Source organism: Helianthus annuus, chromosome 13 (genome assembly GCF_002127325.2).
Source record: "Helianthus annuus cultivar XRQ/B chromosome 13, HanXRQr2.0-SUNRISE, whole genome shotgun sequence".
NCBI classification, from domain to species: domain Eukaryota; kingdom Viridiplantae; phylum Streptophyta; class Magnoliopsida; order Asterales; family Asteraceae; genus Helianthus; species Helianthus annuus.
In genome coordinates this window covers 26,127,299-26,148,348 of record NC_035445.2, presented here as the reverse complement: position 1 = coordinate 26,148,348, position 21,050 = coordinate 26,127,299, and the positions used below count along the sequence as shown (strand labels likewise).

Genomic DNA, 21,050 nt, shown 5'->3' with positions numbered 1-21,050 from the left:
CACCACACCCTTCACAAGCCATAACCGAGACCGTTTTTGTCATTTCCAATTTTTTTTATTTTTGAAGAAAGGGCCTCGATTTGGGCTTGTAAAGAAGTGTTTTCATCAACCTTATGGGCGCTCGGGGCAATAGATTTATTGCCTCGGGGAGTGTGCCACTGGAAATTGGTTTGAGCAATTTCCTCAATTTGGTTATATATTTCATGCGGGCGGCGATTACCTAAAAGTCCCCCGGAGCTAGAGTCAAGTGTCTGCCTTGTGTGTGGTAACAACCCATTATAGAAAGTGGATACTTGTTGCCATATCGCAAGGCCGTGATGTGGACACTTTCGCAATAGCTCCTTGAACCTTTCCCAAGTTTCATATAAGGATTCCCCGTCCTCTTGTGAATATGTATTAATTTCAGTCATTAATTTAGCCGTTTTAGCGGGAGGGAAATACTTATATAGAAATTTTTGGGCTAGTTCATCCCAGGTGTTTACCGATCCAGCTGGGAGGGCATTAAGCCAAGCTTTTGCTCGGTCTTTTAGTGAGAAAGGAAACATTCGAAGGCGGATGGCGTCATTTGATGCTCCATTGATCCGAAAGGTATCACATATTTCTAAGAAATTAGTAATATGTAGATGGGGATCCTCGTCCGCAAGCCCATGGAAGGTTGCAGAGTTTCGGAGCATTTGTATCAAATGCGGCCGAAGTTTGAAGTTATTGGCTTCAACATTCGGTGCATTGATAGCGGCGCCGAGGTTACCTACGGTGGGTTGTAGATAATCCATGAGGGTACGTTGATCCGCCATTGGAAGTGGATTTCCCGAAACCTTCTCTTGGTTTTTGGCTTTTAGTCTTTTTTTGAGAAAGCGTTCGGGTTCTTCTAGAGGTTCTTTTATGTCCTTATTAGAACTGGAGCTCATACACTACGTAGGGGTGGCGTCTGGTTCCAAGTCCTGCAATAAAAACAAAAAAGAATGCTGGTCAGAAGGTTCACCACGGCCCCGTGCTCAGTGAACACGGCCCGTGGTCGGAGTTACAGTGATTGTTTTCCAGATCCTAGTTACTGGAGAGTTGGACACGGCCCCATGTTGCACCGACACGGCCCCGTGGTCAGCCTTCTGTAACTTGGAAAACTAATAACTGCCAGTAACAACGCTGGGCACGGCCCGTGTCCGACCAGGCACGGCCCGTGCTGTGCTCTGCAGAAGCTGAAAAACTAAGAAAATCCTAAAAAATTAAAAAGAAAAATAAAAATATGATTAGGCCGTTGATTCCTAACTTTCTTAAAATCCTTGTGTCCCCGGCAGCGGCGCCAAAAACTTGATGCGTGTCAGTGTATATATGATTTAGATGTATATTTAAGCCCTTTTTACACTTTTAGCCAAGTTTTAAATTTATAAAACACGATATTTACTAACACTAAACACACATATGGGCAAGTGCACCCATCGTGGACGTAGTATAGTGTTGGTAAGATACCGAGGTCGTCCAAGGACATAAGAGCTTTTAGTACCGGTTTATCCTCAACGTCTAACCAAATCAAAATGTTAGAAAAGATTTTTAAACTAAGAAAATAAAAACTAACTAAATGCTGAAAATAAAATAAAAAAAAACAGATAGACAAGATGAATAACTTGGATCCGACTCGTGTATTAGTATAACCTTTGATTATTTTCGCACTTTTGCACTTGTTTAAGAGATTATCTTAGTTATTGTAGTAGGCCCCTGTTTTGAAGGCGACGTTACCCTCAACCCAGTAGTTTGAGTCAGCAAGGATACAATCCTAAAGGGTCGGATTATTGAAAGATAATGAATTAAGTTATTAATGCAAATTATGGTAGGCCCCTCTTTTGGAGGTGACGTTACCCTCGACTAAGTAGTCTGAGTCAGCAGGGATACAGTCCTAAATAGCCAGGTTATAGTATTAATAGTAGTTAACTTATGAGGGGGTCAAAGAGTTTGGATCCCCGCCATCCAATACCTATGGGCATTGAAGGAGATCCTACTAAATTTGACCCAGGTCCCTTGCAGAACCTCTAAACGCTGAACAAGGGCAAGACCCTTACCAAACCGTTCCCTTAACCCCCGACCAGGTAGCCAACATACCTCCATATAGACCGTGGAGATATGAATGATGAAAATCTTTTATTTTATATAGACAGTAAAATAATGCCAAGACACCACAGACAAACGATAAGGAAAGATCACCTTCAACATAAGCAACTAGTTATTAAAGTCATTAATACAAAACCAAATAAAAAGTGCAAAAGATTGAAAATAAAATGTATTATACTAAACACTTGTCTTCACCAAGTGATGTAAGAGACTTAGGCAAACATTGCCTTGATTGTCAAGAACTCTTACGATCAATCTTGGATCCCGAGACGACTCACACACTCTATGATGGACAATGGATGATGGTGGTGGATGATGGTGTTATGGTGGTGGTGGGTGGTGGATGAAGTGTGAGAGAGGTGGTGTGCCAAGGGATGAGTTGCAATGAAACCAAGCACTCCTATTTATAGGCTGAACAGAAGGCTGGGCACGGCCCCGTGTCCGCTGGACACGGCCCCGTGCCTGTCTGACACTCTCTCTCTTCATTAATTTTAATTCGCAATTACAATTAATGCGCCTGCTGTACTTTCGCCACGCCCCCGTGTTCACTGGGCACGGCCCCGTGGTTGGCAATAGAAGCTTCTATAGGTTTGTCTTTTCTGCTGCTTCTTGGGCATGGCCTTGTGCTGGCTGAGCACGGGGCGTGTTCAGTCTTCTGCCTTCTCTATTTTGCTTGGGAGGATGCTGTTGAGGGGTCGGGCAATCCACTTATGTTCCTTTTCTTGTATTTATGTTAGATTTAGCTGTCTTTTTGCTTCTTTTGTGAATTTGAGCTCATTTAATCCTGAAAATACAAAAGGAAGACAAAAACACTCTTTTTCCAACATTAGTACTTAAAAAGGGTTAGTTTTATGCCTCATTTGATGTAATTTATATGTTGCATTTTACACACATCAATGGTATCTTTGGTGTCGATCAGTTTCTAACAAAATGGATCTTAGCGAGGTCCACGTGTATTACCACTTCATTGTTTATATGCCCAAAAATGTACTTCTCGAATCCAGAAGTTACCTTTAACAGGACTTCGTGCGTAGTGGCTCCTCCCACAGAAGCGCTGAGATAGGATACATATGCTACCCATGGTGTTCCTTTCTCCTGGTCATGATTCAGAACCTTGTCAACAAATACGGTCAATTCATGCGATCCCTGAAGCTGCCGGCATGTTGATCAACTCAATGATCAGGATGTACAAAGTTGAAAGGGCTGCCTTGCGTTCAACATGCTATTCTAAGAGCATCCTCTTCTTGGAGTTCCATCTGATGATAGTTCGTTCACTAGCCAATCCTCGAATGGAAGCTTGTTCCTTGCAACTGGTTAACAGGGTGTTACTACATGGTCGAAGCGAACGGTTCTTGAGTGTCACCTTGTTGAGTTCTCGATAATCAGTACACATATCCCACGATACAACCTATCTTCCCGGATATAACTGGGGCTCCCGAAAGCAAAAACTAGGTCCGACCAAGCTCCTATCCAACAGTCCCTGTTGTTGATTTGGCAACTCTCGCAACCCTCCTGGTGCGAGACGGTAAGAGATTACAAAGAATCAGGGCTGCCTCTGGCGTGAGATCAAACTGGGAGTCTGTCTGATAGTTCCTCCCGTAGCATGTCGAGTGGAATGACGAACAATTGGTGGATTCTCGATCCTCTTTTCCTTAGCCTTGACATCAGTAACAGGTGCTATCATAGCGGGATAATCCTTCTGTGGACACTTCTGGCCTTCACTGCTGAATTGATGCTAACCTCTGCACCACTCTGACGCGTTAAAACAGATAACAATCCTCCACTAGAAGAGGGATACGTAGAATCTTCTTTTCACAGGGTACATCTATCAAGAATAACAGAATAAAGGTCGATGTCGAACACTTGTCCCACCAGGTCGAGTTTGCATCCCAACGATCATAAGAAGTTTCCACTGTCTTGCCATTAGCTGATTCCACAACAAGTTCGGTTTCAAGAAGCATCAGAGTTAAGCAGAACAGTGGCAAAATGATTAGTCACCAAGAACACATAGGCCACCATGTTGTTATAATCCCGGCGTCGCCCACGCCAATCCCTAATGTCCCTCCATGAGCATCATTTCCTGTGTTGTTGTACTCGTTACGAGGATTTCCACTACGGTCGTCGTTCCCTTGGTTGCTGTCGTTGGATTTAACATCGGCCACTCCATGCCGTAGGCACCTTCACTTTCCATACTGTTGGTTACCATTACAAATACCTTGTTGTTGCCGTGATTGTTGCCTCTAAAGCTGTTGTTTGAAACGGAGCTCTACGACCTTTTACCGACATGGTCCACCTCTTCACATTCCATGGTACGTGCTAAGGCACTACTCACTATGCGGGGAGTTTCACATTCCATTCTACAGTCAGTTGTCATTGCTTATCTCCTGATTAATTCGTAAAAGTTGACTCCCATGAGTCGCTGGCTGGGGTTAAGGATTCAATTGGAGTCAAATCGCTGATGTTCATTGTTCGTAACTAGGGTCGTTCAAATGCTAGAGTTCATCGTTCTTGCAAGTTGACTGAGTAATACACGATATGTTACGAGGGTGTTGCAGAAGTGATCGCACTTCGGGATCTAAGGCGTCAATACGTTAAGTTCCAGCAAACGAAGAAAGGTGAGAGAGATATAGACCAATCATTGTCGTTGCAACATCCAACTCGGGGATGTTCGTACAAGCACCTAATATTCTACACAGTTCGCTAGGCGTCCAGATGGATGTCCAGGTAATACTCGATAGCATCGAGATTCGAAAGGATCCAGAGTGGAATGAAAAGTTCACGTTCGAGTAGGGGACAATCACTGCTATGACCCCTATAGGTTTGTTATGTTTCACATCGATCAAATAACGGAACGGAACCCCTTTTCCACTTGTTAAGGCTCACTGGGACTCGCATGCACCCCACATTATTATTATGTGTGCACCCAAAATAATATTGTGACTTGCATGCTCATATCAGCTCCTCTTAACTCATGTCAAATGGTTCCTCAAACTTAAGTAGCAAACAAAGAGCATCACGAAGCGTAAGTCATGAGGGTTTAGGGAAATACCACTCTATTAGTCACATAACACATGCAAGTAATACATGAATTCATACTGTTGTGCTAAACGTGCAATCACATGCAATATCATATGTAAGTGTTCACTAGTTATACAGTACAATGAGTATACAAGAGACGAACCTTGCAATCTGGAGCTGAGTGTCATGGTCGTATTCATGTTTTCAGAACTGTTTGGTTATAGTCTGGTTTTACAAAAACGTTTTTTTCCACTTTTTTAAAACCAAGTTCACTATAACTAATGGCTTTCATACCAATCTGTCACACCCCCCCAAAATACCACAAGCGGAAACCCCCGTGAGGCGTGTGACGTACCAGGATCTAGCCACCAATCACATTGAACTCATAGTATATTTAAATAAAACTTTCATTGATTTAAAATTAAGTGTTACACGTTACAAATAATTCACAGTATACATCGGAAGCATAATTCATTAGTTAAGTGTTTATAAACCACATGTAAAAACCATTAGTCTTGTATTGCGTCTCCATGTATCTCGACCCATGACCACTCCAGCCTCCCAGACAGCAAGTTCCAATGATTTGCACCTAAAGGCCTGCAAGGCATGTAACAACGAATCAACAACAAAGTTGAGCGAGTTCACAGTTGGTTGTTTACTTTTAAGAGTTTGTATTGAAAACCATAAGTTGTTTCGTAAATCACGAGTTAACCAGTATCTTTGTTTCCCAAACCATATCCATAATCAGTGGGGGCTTCCCCATGTGAACCACCAGACTCGTTTACCATATTGACCACTGACTAAAGTAAGTTGGTACCCTGACGTCAATGTCTATCATCATTGACTAGTGCCCAGATCCATTAGTTCACGCCCGTCCTCTGCGGCACGGTGTGAGGCTTATCAAACCTAAATAGCGCTATCTAACTAATGACTTGCTCGCCATTGGCCCGATGATTAAGTCGATATCAAAGGAGGGACTTCATGATAGAGAGTTTTGGGCTAGTATCCGTGTTGTCACCCTTCAGTGAAGAGGGTGTGTACGGAATCCCCAAACCAGGAGATTGCGCAGGTTCCGATTATATTCTTATCACGTGTTGTCACCCTTCAATAAAGAGGGTGTGTACGTGTCCCAAGCCAGGAGATCACGCAGTTTCAGTTTAAATCCTTTACCCCTTCCCAACCCTTGGGAATCCCATGCCTTGTGGAAAGTGTGAAGTCACCTTAGTTTTGCTCGGTAGAATTAATTACACATTTCACACAATGATCAATCAAACCCTATTATGGTTACCAAAGGCAGTCAGTTTCCTGAATTTACATTTCACGTATCTAGTCACACGTATTGCTCAAGCAAAACCTATAACATACATCATAACAAGTATTCTGGTCATAGCACATTTATGATACAAGCTCACATAATTCACCTTTCATATTCGGACCACAAATGGTTTTATAACACAATGCACTATTTGAATTAAGGTATGGCCCAACCAGTTTCCAGCCCAACTAAAAATGCGATCAACCATGCAACCCATCAATCCATGTTAATAGTCCTTAACCTTTATCATGCAAGTATGTTCCATAAATAATTCAAAGCCCAATTCATATGTGCAGCAAATTGTGTGTGCGACAGATCGGCCCAAAATAATACTTGTTAATCAAATTAAAACTAATAACAGTCCATTTGATTTTCGGCGCATACTAACACGTTCCCATATTAATAATAGTCTTTTGGTGCATGTAGGCTAATGAGGGTGGCCCAAAGCCAATAACTAATTGAAGTGTGTGCTCAGTAACTATGTGCGGCCCAGCAACCTTACTTTCCATTTACGTGATGCACTAGTTGGACATGTTAAGCAACCTCTTAATCGCCTACAACTTGATAACAGAAATCCAGCACATAAACAAATCATCACATAGCATCTTTAATCACACGTTCATAACATCTCCAGATCATACAATAACATTGACCATCACTCCCTGTTTACGAACATACTATACCGATCAAGATCACAATAACCTACAATCAATTTGCACACATCAAACATTAGACAGCGACTATTTATCTAAATCCAAAACAGTTTGCATATAGCCCGCTAACCTTCTATCCATCTAAACACGATTCCGAACACGCAAACCTTCGACAATTTATGCGATTCAGAAGTCGTAAAGGTACAAACAATAGCCGAATACTCACATTGCATATGAATCGCAGTTTCCGTAACTAGTATTACGTAGCCTATTCATTCATACAATCACACCTATGGATTAAAACGGTTTTCATGCACATAATCGCTAACACGTAACCTATTCCAACACATAACAACGCACATAACATTACAACAGTTGCATATATAATCTATTTTCTTGCATGCCATTAGTCGAAGTCGAAGCGAAACCGAGATAACGAAACCATAAGATGAGGCTACGAAGTGGGGAGGCACTTACCAGTGGTGATCTTGGGTGATATAGTTTCGGTGTATACAGACGTCGAAGAAGGAAAGAAGAAGAAACGGCAGTGAACGGTGCTTCCTCTAGGGTTTTCGTCGTAAGGGACGATGGGTGGGGGGTTTCCTATTGCCTTACGTGATATTGAAGGAAGGTAGGGTTGGATTTTTGGGTATTAGATAATAATATTCAAGTTACGTGCATATAGGTAACATGAAATAGGTGGTTCCCCTTTGTTTTTGATTTGGCCGCTAATGGGCTCAAGTCCATACGATTTGGGCAACCACAAAACTGAAGTGTTGATTGGGCCGACTTTTTACACAGGGAAAGGCAACAACATAAATATATTAGATGTTAAGTATACGCACATGGGGGGGGTTAGAGAGTTTGGTTTGGGTTAGTTTACTTGTAATCTATCATTATTATAATAAACATAAGGGTAATCAATAGAGATTTATTTTTAACCAACTAACATAGATGTACAATATTCACATTAAGGGTTCGGGCCTCAAAAGTTGATGCTATGCGGTTTATGTCATGGTTTAAACGATTCGGGTAGGTTCGTCGCCAAACGGACTCGGTTTCGACTACAAGTTTGCACACAATAACTAAATAAGTATAAATTTAATTTGTTGAAAATAGATAAGTATATCTGTTTCTTCGTGAAAGCGAAACGAACGATGTATACCTCGAAATTACGGGTTGTCACACATTAGTCCCGTTTGACCCGCTTCTTTCCCAAGCTTCCATGTCGCTTATCAAGCATCAACTATCATATATCATTCTCAAGATAGTTAGTTTGTTCATCATTCATCACACGGATCTTATTTCGGAATTATCATTCAAACTCAAAACATACTAATCTATCAAATCCTAGCCGAGATCCTTTAAACATTTACACACGTATGTGATTTCAAACATCATTAACAACAACATATCATCATATTATACAAAACCCACTTCATGACTACATTGTTAATCACTTACTAGTGATCTAAACTCAATTATCTCTAATTTCATCATACCCTTGGTGTGTGTACCACCTTCTAAACATAAGGTATAACTAATTCATGCACAATCTCCTAATTTCATACATAATTCATCAAATCCTCCTACTAATTAACATATATCATTCAAACATATTTTCATCTTATTTCTTTCAATTCTTCTAAGAAGACTCATATTACTCACATAATACATCAATATTCAACAAGAATTAGACATGGATGATGATTCAACTCATCATTCTCACCATAACTAATGGGTTTCACCTCTAAGCATCAAATTAACCTTAATAATGCATAACCCATGTTCTATATGATGATTCTAACATATCCTCATACTCAATTTCATACGAATCCGCGATTTACAACATAACCCACTTCGTGCATAATCACCAATCTAACTTTTAAGACATACCTTATGATCCCCTTGAGTAAGTGATCATTAATCCATGTTCCTTCTTGAATTTGAGCTACAATTAACCTTCCAATCTGGTGATCTTCATGATTAGGATTCTTGAGCTCTCATTGTCACACCCCGACCGCGTAAAACAACAAATCGCGGCGGAATCGTCGGGGAGTGTTGTAACAGAATCATTGTATCATAACACATTGAAATTGAAGTTTTGTTTTATTGATTAAAAGAGTTACAATGTTTTAACAAACAAAGAAGTATAACATGATTAACTAGTCTTGCATCTTTCATTGTCACTAAGGCCCAAGTCCACCTAAGTGTATCTTGATAAATCCTATGCATCATTTCCTGAAACACATGTGAAAATAGGTACGTCAGCATAAAAATGCCTGTGAGATACAAAGGTTTTATTGATTTAGGATTCATGACTTATAAGTTTAGAAAAAGTTATTTAACAAAAGTTAGTCATGATCCTTGAAAAATGTTTTTGTTTTATAAATCATATAAAAATCGATAAGGAAATAGATGATATAAAGGAACAATGCAAAATGAAATGAATAACCAAGTAAAAATGAGTTTGTATAAAATATGTTGTTTGTAAAACAATGTCTTGTAAAGGTATGTTAATTTATGTAAAATGTAATATGTCAAAATTTAAATGGTTTAAATAACGCTACGATATGTAATATCATAAAAGCACTTATATATAGGAAGTACCAGTGGCGTATCCACCATGCTTTTATCATATTACACACGCCTCGTTACTTAAATCACTCACCAAACAAACCACCGATGTAAAAATGTTTATGTATAATCAAATGTCAAAATGTTTATGTGAAAACCATGTCAAATGTCAAATCTAAATCATGTAATGTGTAAACAATGTCATGTATGATAAGCAAAAAGTGACTACTTAACCATATGTAAAAGTGTACAAAACAAAGTGTTTGAATAAATCAAAAGTTATGCTTTGTGAAATAATGCATGCTTTACTGATACAAACATCTATGCGGTGTTGTGAAAATGCATACATTCAAGCCTTGTGACTGTGGCGATAAGCCCCTAAACGAATTTAAAGGATTATCTGTGTTATGTTTATCGAATTCGGTCATATAGTTGCCTAACATGTCTAATATAGTTGCCTAATCAGTTTAGATGTCAAAATTTATGTTACATATGCTTAAAATGAATTTTGGCGTAAAAAGGGCATTTTGGAAATTTTCCTAAGACATATATACTACCTATCATACAACTAACTAAACGACGTGACCATAAGGTATAACCTTGGAAGGTTATTCCCTATACAACTATGGTCACCTAATGTGTTTGGTCGGATCCTAATGATCGACCAAACGGGTCAGGTTCGAAAGTATATGCGATTGTTTAGATCGCTTACCTTACGACCCTACATAAGCACTAAACCTAAAGTGGGGAGCTAAACATGTTAAAACATGTTTAACGAATTTATAAAACAGGTTTGGTATCAAAACAAACGGTTTTGATACCTAAAAGTAGTTTGGTTACACAATACGCAAGAATACGCATTTTGGCCGAAACTACGACTCGTCACTAAGCCTAGATAACGTGGTAATCAGTAGGTATAGTCACTAGGGACTATAACCATCGTGATTACGCTCACGTTATGAAGTTCAAACGAACTTCGTGTTGACCATAAACTGGTCAACGCAGAAAGTCAAACACAGTTTGACTTTCATGCTAAAAACGCATAAAAGACGAAAGAGGACTTACAACGGGTCCAAGAAGGTTTGATCCGATTTATTCTCAGGTATGAAGTGCAAGACTTCAACTTATAGAATTTAAAAAATCAGATCAAATGTGGGTTTTGAACAATGAGGGGTGGGGGTATTTATAGATTTCACATAACCGTTAAGATCGTTCATCGTAATACGTGCTTTGATCTCAACCGTACATGTGCACCCCTTGTTTTGTGAAACCATGGGAGCCCTAGTATGAGCCCATAGTATCATAAAACCATTAAATACCAGCCCATGGTATTGCAAAACCATGGGTTAAAACCATCAAAATCTCAAAAATGGACCAAGTTCAATGTACCTGCCAGAAATTTCAAAAATGGTCCCTACAATTGTAAAACTTGATTTTTTTTGCACTTTTAAGCCCTGTTAACCCCATTTCAAGGCTCTAAAATAAAGTTAAAGAATAGGGAACTTAAAATATGTTCAAAAACATCTCAGATGTCGGTTCGTTTGGTCGTACGGTTGCGTTGTTCGGTTAATTACGACGGAAATCGTAATGAACGCAAAAACGATCCAAATTACGCGACGAATGGAATTTTATCATGCCAATCACTAAAATAAAATATTTTAATGATTACATAAGTTTTTGGATGTCCGGATATATTCAGGACGTAAGATATGCGTGAAAATGCAAACTTATGCACTTTTGACGCTTTTAGTCTCTATTGATCAAATAAGTTTATTTTAGCATACTGAACCCCTCAAAGCCTATTGCTAAGCTATGCAAAGGATATTTAGGGTATTTTTAACTTATGATCAAGTTCTGGAATGTTCGTTACAGTACGAATCGGCATACTTTCACAGTTTGTCGAATTTAGTCCCTGTAAGCGAATAAACTTGATTTCGGCACACCAAACCTTCCAAAACTTATTTCTAAGTTATGTAAAGGTTATTTAAGGTATGTTAAGCCTGTGTCACTGTTCCGGAGTGTTTGTTGCATTAAACTGGTTATATTTACGCATCTGTGCGCGTATAACCTTCGAGAAAGCGATTTAGAGCCCGAAATCGAACAAGAATTGATATGTCCAAATGATACACATATTTATACAAATCCCAAGTATGAAATACAATATTTCATTGGTTTGATATTTGTTTGATGGTTGAAGTGACACAGGTGTTACAGTCTCCCCTACTTCAGGAAATTTCGTCCCGAAATTTATCTAGAGGAAACTTGTGAGAGCATGAAACATGAAGTTTGAAAAGATCAAACAACACTGGTTAGAGTCTTGATCTTCTAGTAACTTTAAATAACATCACGCTTGCAATGTAAGAGGGACACTTATATACAAGTATATAAAGCGTTATTGGTGCGTCCACCGTACCTTCATTACATTGTTCACGTTTCGTTATTGTTGCCACCATAGGTTCTTACACATGATAAATCTTACTGGGCTCCTGTGCACTGAACTTCATAATTATGTACGCGTCCATAATTACATAATTCCTTGCATAGTCCGCACAGCGCATTTTATAATGTGTAGGGGAAAACCAAATGAACAAACTTGTGATGAGCGTGACTAGACCACCATAGGGTCCTTTTACTTAAATCAATAAAATGATTTAAATAGACTACCAAGGAGTCTGTTCGGCTATATCACCACATGTCATTCTTAACCAGATTCTGAATCAATCTTTTGACTTAGACCACTCAAAGGGGTCTCTTTTGAATCATGGAATGGCACTATAAAATCCATGGGTCTTAACTATCACGTAGAAGCCCAATTAAGGATTTAAGGTAGTACCTTTTGAATATCCTACTACGAATCCCTCATATAAAGATATGAAAGATTCTACGAGGATTCGGATAACGAATATCCAGAGTATACAAAATCACAAAACGCATAAAAGAAAACACAAAATGCATAAACACATAATCACATAATTGTTTAACTTGATTTTAAATTTGTTATCATTTTGTTAATTTGTCCTGTTAACTGTGCACATGAATTCAAAGTACGACAGGTATCCAATCCGTGGATTTCATTTGGCATTTTAAACAATTTCAAGAATCTAACTATGAAGATAGGAAGATCTTAAAAGAAAATTCGATTATAAGGAATCGAAATGTTCGAATTAAGGTATAAAGGGATCCAATTAAGGACTCCAATTTGAACAATGATCATCAACCAGGATCTAATTATGAGGGAAATAAGATCTCATATGAATTTTGGAATTGAAGATGTTTCAAACCCTTGCACTAGACGTGCTTAAGTCAAAACATGAGGTAAAATGCTTATGAAGTTGAGGTGCTAGTTATGCCAAGGCGACATATGAAGCAGAATTTGAAGGTTAAGTCAATGTATGAGGAAAATATTTTTGAAAACTATGCATGGAGTTCTAAAAAAAATGTGTTTAATGTTTCTGAAATCTTACATAATACTTTTTGAAATCATAAAGTAGGTGTATTAGATAAGTATATTTATAAAATATTTTAAAATCACGCGAGATGAATTTTGAAATTATGTATAAGGTTTTTGAAAACATGAATGATGCTTTTGAAATCATGCACATGATATATTAAGTAGATATACTATGTTAAAAATGTTTTCAGACTTATATGGAACATTTTGAAATCATGAAGGTCGTTTTTGAAAACATAGTGGGCACATTTGAAGCAGGTTATGAGATTTGAATGATGACGGTTGCATCGATTGCATCATAGGGCAGCTCCTAAGTACGGCTTCCTGGCTGGTGGTGTTGCCACTTGGCTAGGTCCCGATTGACTTGGTGCAACTGCTGCGGGTTCCTTTGAAGCCTTACGCTTCCTTGATTTTGGTGAAGGCTTGGCTTCTGCTTCCTTTGGTGACTCTTGAGTGGCTTTCTCCTGGAGATGGTACATGGCAGTAGCTAATTCAACAGTCTTCAGGACGACTTCGCCTATTCGCCGAGCGAATTTGGTAGTCTGCTCGGATATCTGGGCGTCATTGTGAGAAGAGACATTCTAGCAGAAAATGAAAGACATAGGAAGAAACAAGTGAAATATTATCAGATAATCAAAATAGATTGACAATGGATAGAAATTTCGATCATTTGTTTGTTACCTAAGGCAAACAAATGAGACGATGACGAATCAAAGTAATCGGGTCATATTAATGTATCGCGAAGACATGCTTTAGCCTATAAGTGGACACTCACCCCAAGAGTTCCCAGGTAAGAGTGACTGGTCCGATTATGTGGATTTGTACGAACACTCTAGCCTTAGACAGAAAACTCAGAGTACAGGCATCCATTCTTCCAGATTGCACGTGTTCACATTATAAGACCCAACTTCGACGAGATTTTGAAAACTTAGAGGGTTCAAAACCTTATAATAAATCATCCTAGAACAGATGATTGGTTTTCAAAGCGGATTTGAAATTTGTGTTCTTGTTGTGGTTGTCGCCTAAGGATAGGTGATGGTATTGTTTTATGACTAAACGCAAGTGAACTCGCGTTGGGGTCCTAGGAAGGTTATAGACTAGGTCAAAGCATTACTAATAACCTAATTCCCTATAACCATGAGCTCTGATACCAACTTTCTATCACACCCCGACCGCGTAAAACAACAAATCGCGGCGGAATCGTCGGGGAGTGTTGTAACAGAATCATTGTTTCATAACACATGGAAATTGAAGTTTTGTTTTATTGATTAAAAGAGTTACAATGTTTTAACAAACAAAGAAGTATAACATAATTAACTAGTCTTGCATCTTTTATTGTCACTAAGGCCTAAGTCCGCCTAAGTGTATCTTGATAAATCCTATGCATCATTTCCTGAAACACATGTGAAAATAGGTACGTCAGCATAAAAATGCCTGTGAGATACATAGGTTTTATTGATTTAGGATTCATGACTTATAAGTTTAGAAAAAGTTGTTTAACAAAAGTTAGTCATGATCCTTGAAAAATGTTTTTGTTTTATAAATCATATAAAAATCGATAAGGAAATAGATGATATAAAGGAACAATGCAAAATGAAATGAATAACCAAGTAAAAATGAGTTTGTATATAATATGTTGTTTGTAAAACAATGTCTTGTAAAGATATGTTAATTTATGTAAAATGTAATATGTCAAAATTTAAATGGTTTAAATAACGCTACGATATGTAATATCATAAAAGCACTTATATATAGGAGGTACCAGCAGCGTATCCACCATGCTTTTATCATATTACACACGCCTCGTTACTTAAATCACTCACCAAACAACCACCAATGTAAAAATGTTGATGTATAATCAAATGTCAAAATGTTTATGTGAAAACCATGTCAAATGTCAAATGTAAATCATGTAATGTGTAAACAATGTCATGTATGATAAGCAAACAGTGACTACTTAACCATATGTAAAAGTGTACAAAACAAAGTGTTTGAATAAATCAAAAGTTATGCTTTGTGAAATAATGCATGCTTTACTGATACAAACATCTATGCGGTGTTGTGAAAATGCATACATTCAAGCCTTGTGGCTGTGGCGATAAGCCCCTAAACGAATTTAAAGGTTTATCTGTGTTATGTTTATCGAATTCGGTCATTCCTTCCATCCAAACATACCTAGGATGTCAGGAACGGGAGTTGTCAATTCCTATGGTACCACTACCTACTAACGAACGACGTAGCTAATGTTAATGAATGTATTTTGGTCCCATTTAAACAAACCAAATGTCATACCAAAATGTAAGCATGGGATGAAAAACAAATGTACTAAGTATGCAACAAATGGACATACATAGCATGTGATGTAAAACAAATTTACTAAGTATGATGAACATACATAGCATGTGATGTAAAACAAATGTACTAAGTATGATGAGCATACATAGCATGAAAAGGGTAATGTAAAACAATGCACTAAGTATGCACTAAATGGACATACATAGCATAAAATGTCATGTAAAACGATACTAAGTATGCAACAAAGGACATACATAGCAAAAACACAATGAAATCATGTACTAATAGTGTACTAATGAACATAGCAAGTATATGATATGAAAACATGGAAAGCATGAAAGTAGCAAGTAGGCACATGTGTTTCACCCCAAAACAGTTTGAAAACAGTAAAAGAGGGGACTATGTACTCACTTGAGGGTGCTTAGAAGTCTTGAACAACAACCAAGCAAAGCTAAAAGGATCACGGAATCAAACGTCACCTAATATAGATAACTACATAAATAACCGGACCTAACACGAAAGATCGGATAGTATGAGGTTTCGTAAACCAAATGAGTATTGGAACTCATATGATATGGTTTAACAAAGACTACATACTAAAATGAAACCTAACCTAAGTGCTTACGACCCATTATGACCCGTTTAGGTAGCTCACGCTACTTTAACGCGTCGTTCGCGTAAAACACGTTCGGACCGCTTAACTAGTCCTATGACAAGTAAAATATGCCTTAACATGTCTAATATAGTTGCCTAATCAGTTTAGATGTCAAAATCTATGTTACATATGCTTAAAATGAATTTTGGCGTAAAAAGGGCATTTTGGAAATTTTCCTAAGGCATATATACTACCTATCATACAACTAACTAAACGACGTGACCATAAGGTATAACCTCGGAAGGTTATTCCCTATACAACTATGGTCACCTAATGTGTTTGGTCGGATCCTAATGATCGACCAAACGGGCTAGGTTCGAAAGTATAAGCGATTGTTTAGATCGCTTACCTTACGACCCTACATAAGCACTAAACCCAAAGTGACGAGCTAAACATGTTAAAACATGTTTAACGAATTTAGAAAACAAGTTTGGTATCAAAACAAATGGTTTTGATACCTAAAAGTAGTTTGGTTACAAAATACGCAAGAATACGCATTTTGGCCGAAACTACGACTCGTCACTAAGCCTAGATAACGTGGTAATCAGTAGGTATAGTCACTAGGGACTATAACCATCATGATTACGCTCACGTTATGAAGTTCAAACGGACTTCGTGTTGACCATAAACTGGTCAACGCAGAAAGTCAAACACTGTTTGACTTTCATGCTAATAACGCATAAAAGACGAAAGAGGACTTACAACGGGTCCAAGAAGGTTTGATCCGATTTATTCTCAGGTAGGAAGTGCAAGACTTCAACTTAGAGAATGTAAAATCAGATCAAATGTGGGTTTTGAACAATGAGGGGTGGGGGTATTTATAGATTTCACATAACCGTTAAGATCGTTCATCGTAATACGTGCTTTGATCTCAACCGTACATGTGCACCCCTTGTTCTGTGAAACCATGGGAGCCCTAGTATGAGCCCATAGTATCATAAAACCATTAAATACCAGCCCATGGTATTGCAAAACCATGGGTTAAAATCATCAAAATCTCAAAAATGGACCAAGTTCAATGTATCTGCCAGAAATTTCAAAAATGGTCCCTGCATTTGTAAAACTTGATTGTTTTTGCACTTTTAAGCCCCGTTAACCCCATTTCAAGGCTCTAAAATAAAGTTAAAGTATAGGGAACTTAAAATATGCTCAAAAACATCTCGGATGTCGGTTCGTTTGGTCGTACGGTTACGTTGTTCGATTAATTACGACGGAAATCGTAATGAACGCAAAAATGATCCAAATTACGCGATAAATTGAATTTTATCATGCCAATCATTAAAATAAAATATTTTAATGATTACATAAATTTTTGGATGTCCGGATATATTCAGGACGTAAGATATGCGTGAAAATGCAAACTTATGCACTTTTGACGCTTTTAGTCTCTATTGATCAAATAAGTTTATTTTAGCATACCGAACCCCTCAAAGCCTATTTCTAAGCTATGTAAAGGATATTTAGGGTATGTTTAACTTATGATAAAGTTCCGGAATGTTCGTTATAGTACGAATCGGCATACTTTCGCAGTTTGTCGAATTTAGTCCCTGTAAGCGAATAAACTTGATTTCGGCACACCAAACCTTCCAAAACTTATTTCTAAGTTATGTAAAGGTTATTTAAGGTATGTTAAGCCTATGTCACTGTTCCGGAGTGTTTTTTGCATTAAACTATTTATATTTACGCATCAGTGCCCGTATAACCTTCTAGAAAGCGATTTAGAGCCCGAAATCGAACAAGAATTGATATGTCCAAATGATACACATATTTATACAAATACCAAGTATGAAATACAATATTTCATTGGTTTGGTATTTGTTTGATGGTTGAAGTGACACAGGTGTCACACTCATGGAGCTCCTGGCTTCTTCCAGAACACACCATCGTGTGTGTGTATGTGTGTATTTTTTTTTTATAAATTCAACTTTCATTTACCCCACTTTAGTCCCTCAAGTTTGCCACTAATTATAATTGGCACAACCCTCATCCTTTAATTGTTTCTACCATAATGTTAACTAGGTTAAATAACCTAGTCATTTATTTCTTGATGTACCATATCATAACATTTAACGAATATAAACATTCGGGTTTTGGGGTGTTACAAATCTACCCCCCTTAAATAAGGTTTCGTCCCCGAAACCTTTCTCATTTTCTCTTTCACACACACATCTATGTTTGACTTAATAGTCACATCATAATTATAAGTAATCATCCTATCTCATTTCATAATTTTTCATACACTTGACTTCTTCTTAACAAGTCTATTACTTCCACATAACATTCTCATTTCCTCGACCCGTTAGTAACAGGTTAATATACATATTTATTTAAACTTATAATAATGCTTACCTTTATATGATCAGTTTATAACAGATTTAATACCTTCATCTCATCCTTTAAGATTTCATTCTATAAACACATTGTATAACATTTAACTCTTGTTTTGTTATCACAACAAAACTACTATTACATAGTCACACCTACGTGCTTAACTCCATTGTTAACATCGTTCTACATTTCTATAGTTATTTGTACCATGCTTACCCTTACGTTACTTTTAAATCATCCTATTCATTTACATTACTATTACTCTCATTTCATGCATTTCTTAATTTGCATAAGTATACGTGTCATGCAAATTCATTATACGAGAATTTAACCAATACTCGAAATTTTCACTCAAACCTTTGAGACTCACTTCTTAATGACATAGTTTTCTTCTTATGTCAACTTTTAAAAATCAAACATTCCATACTATACCATACCCATTCCAACATTCATTTTGTAGGATCGGATTTCGACCTAAACGAGTCGTTCGGAAGAGCTCAACTCCGTTTCAGAGGCGGAAACAAAGAAACGGATGCGTACACAACTAGATTCACACTTTAAACCTCTTGTAGATTGATTTTACAATGTTTACATTTACAAGGAAAACCGGCAATACCTCGGTACCTGATCTGAAAAACCGTTACAAATGAAATGACAAACTACCTATTTATACTAGCTATGAACCGCTCATGTGACAGTCCATAAAGGCGGTTCATGTAAATACAATATGAGCGATTCCAACAGTTGTCGAAAAAGCGATTCCACATGCTTGCTGTATAAGCGATTCCATCATGTATGAATAAGCGAGCCTGAACAGATTCCTTAAAAGCGATCCTCTTCATTATTCCATAAAAGCAATCCTCTTCAATTTTGTCTTCTAATGAACTCATATTATTGGACCTTTGAATGGTGATGTATCATTGGACCTTTCTATGGTCCAATCACCACAAGTGGCCAACATGTTTTGTCTGATCTTTCAATTCTTTTGTAATGCATATCATAAACGACAAATATTGAGTTCATGTATCATGACATCACTTGTGATGTCACCTAGGTGATGTCACTCGTGATGTCATGCCCGATCGGATCCGCAACGAGAACGAGACTCGAAACTAAGACGAAGGCGACAGATGACTGCACCAACAGACTCCCCCTCAGATGTTGACGAGTCTTAAGCGTCGAGTCTTCAACGACTTCAGTCTTTAACAGTGAAAGCATCCTCAAAACATTCTCTTCTCTTTACATCATCATCAACAGACTCTTCTCACACGATCTTTACTTGGATGTCTTCAGACTCCCCCTTTCGATATGCTGGGATCGCAGTCTGGCATGTTGAAATCTCAAAGACTTCAGGTATCGGAACCTGGTTCTCTATCACTTCAAAACCTGCACATCCTCTACCCAAAAATAAATCTTCCGATGATAACATGTAAAAATCTAATGAATCATTTGCAGACAGTACACAAACAAAAATTGATTTTACAATTTGAAGAACCACTTGGAGATATATATCATTTTTGTTTTCAAAAACCAACACACTCTCCCAAACCATTTGTTCATCATGTTTAGCACTCGGAATTTTGAAAATCAACTTTTCAATACCAGTTGTCGAAAATCTTTTTGTATTTTTCTAAAATTTATGCTAAAACACACTGAAAATCTTTTTGCATTTTTGACATAGGAGAAATAAAAATGCAGTACAGAAATATTTACGAACATTATTTTTGTGAGTTTGTGTAAGAGGATCATATCAGCTAATGAGACAAATCACCAACACCGTTAAGCTTCATTTCATTTTAAGTTCTAAACAATTTACCTAGATTGTCAGTATACTGGTCCACTTAAATTTTCACACAAAGTTCAACTGTTCCGAGATACGATATTAATGTTTTAAGCACTTAAACTTATCTGTGTGTCCCACTACTTGAATATACTCCCGTATCCAGATCCCAATATTCAGTCTTACAGGTGAGTATACCACAGATGATATCTGTAAGGGGTTAGGTGCGAAACCGTGAGAGCTCAGGTCAGAACTTCCGTTCAGCAGAAAGATGACGGCTCGACTTTTGGTGGGTCCCCTTTAGAGGATCTTTTTTACAACAGCAATGACTATCAATTTTATTGTTTCATCGATTTGCTGAGGGCGGCGCTTTTTCAAGCATTTGCAGAAAGTATTATCCGGGGACTAGGTCAGTACTTCCATACAGCAGAAGTCCCGGGATAATACCCCAGATATCACTGAGCATAAAGACCTAGTATCTCAGAATAAGGGACCTTTCAAACAAGATTTCAGGGGTTACCTATATATCCAAGTTTGTGTTAACCCATAGAACAAGCAAGTTTGAAATTTATGTTTATATCTCGTCACAGTTTATTAAATGTGCGAAAACCTACTGACATATCCACAGTAAGATTGTTTAACACTTTTAAACTTTCCAATTCTTTAGCATGTTGTGATAGTCCGCTGATGTACTATCATTTCCTCTTTTTCACAACAAACTCATTTTTTAATTTTATCATGTTTTTGTATTTTTCAAATTTTCTAATGTTTTTGGATTTTCAGAAATTTTCTACTCCCCCTAAAATGCAAACACATTAATGAAAATTGAAAACAAACTGTACAGAAACATGACAACCGATATCAAATCGCATCAA

General features: G+C 37.7%; 1 non-coding gene across 1 annotated transcript; it reads left to right on the top strand.

The window, feature by feature from the left end:
- Positions 1 to 309: 309 nt before the first annotated feature.
- LOC118486101 lies at positions 310 to 416 on the top strand. Its single transcript, XR_004877957.1, has one exon. It is a non-coding gene; the product is annotated as a small nucleolar RNA R71 (small nucleolar RNA).
- Positions 417 to 21,050: the final 20,634 nt, after the last annotated feature.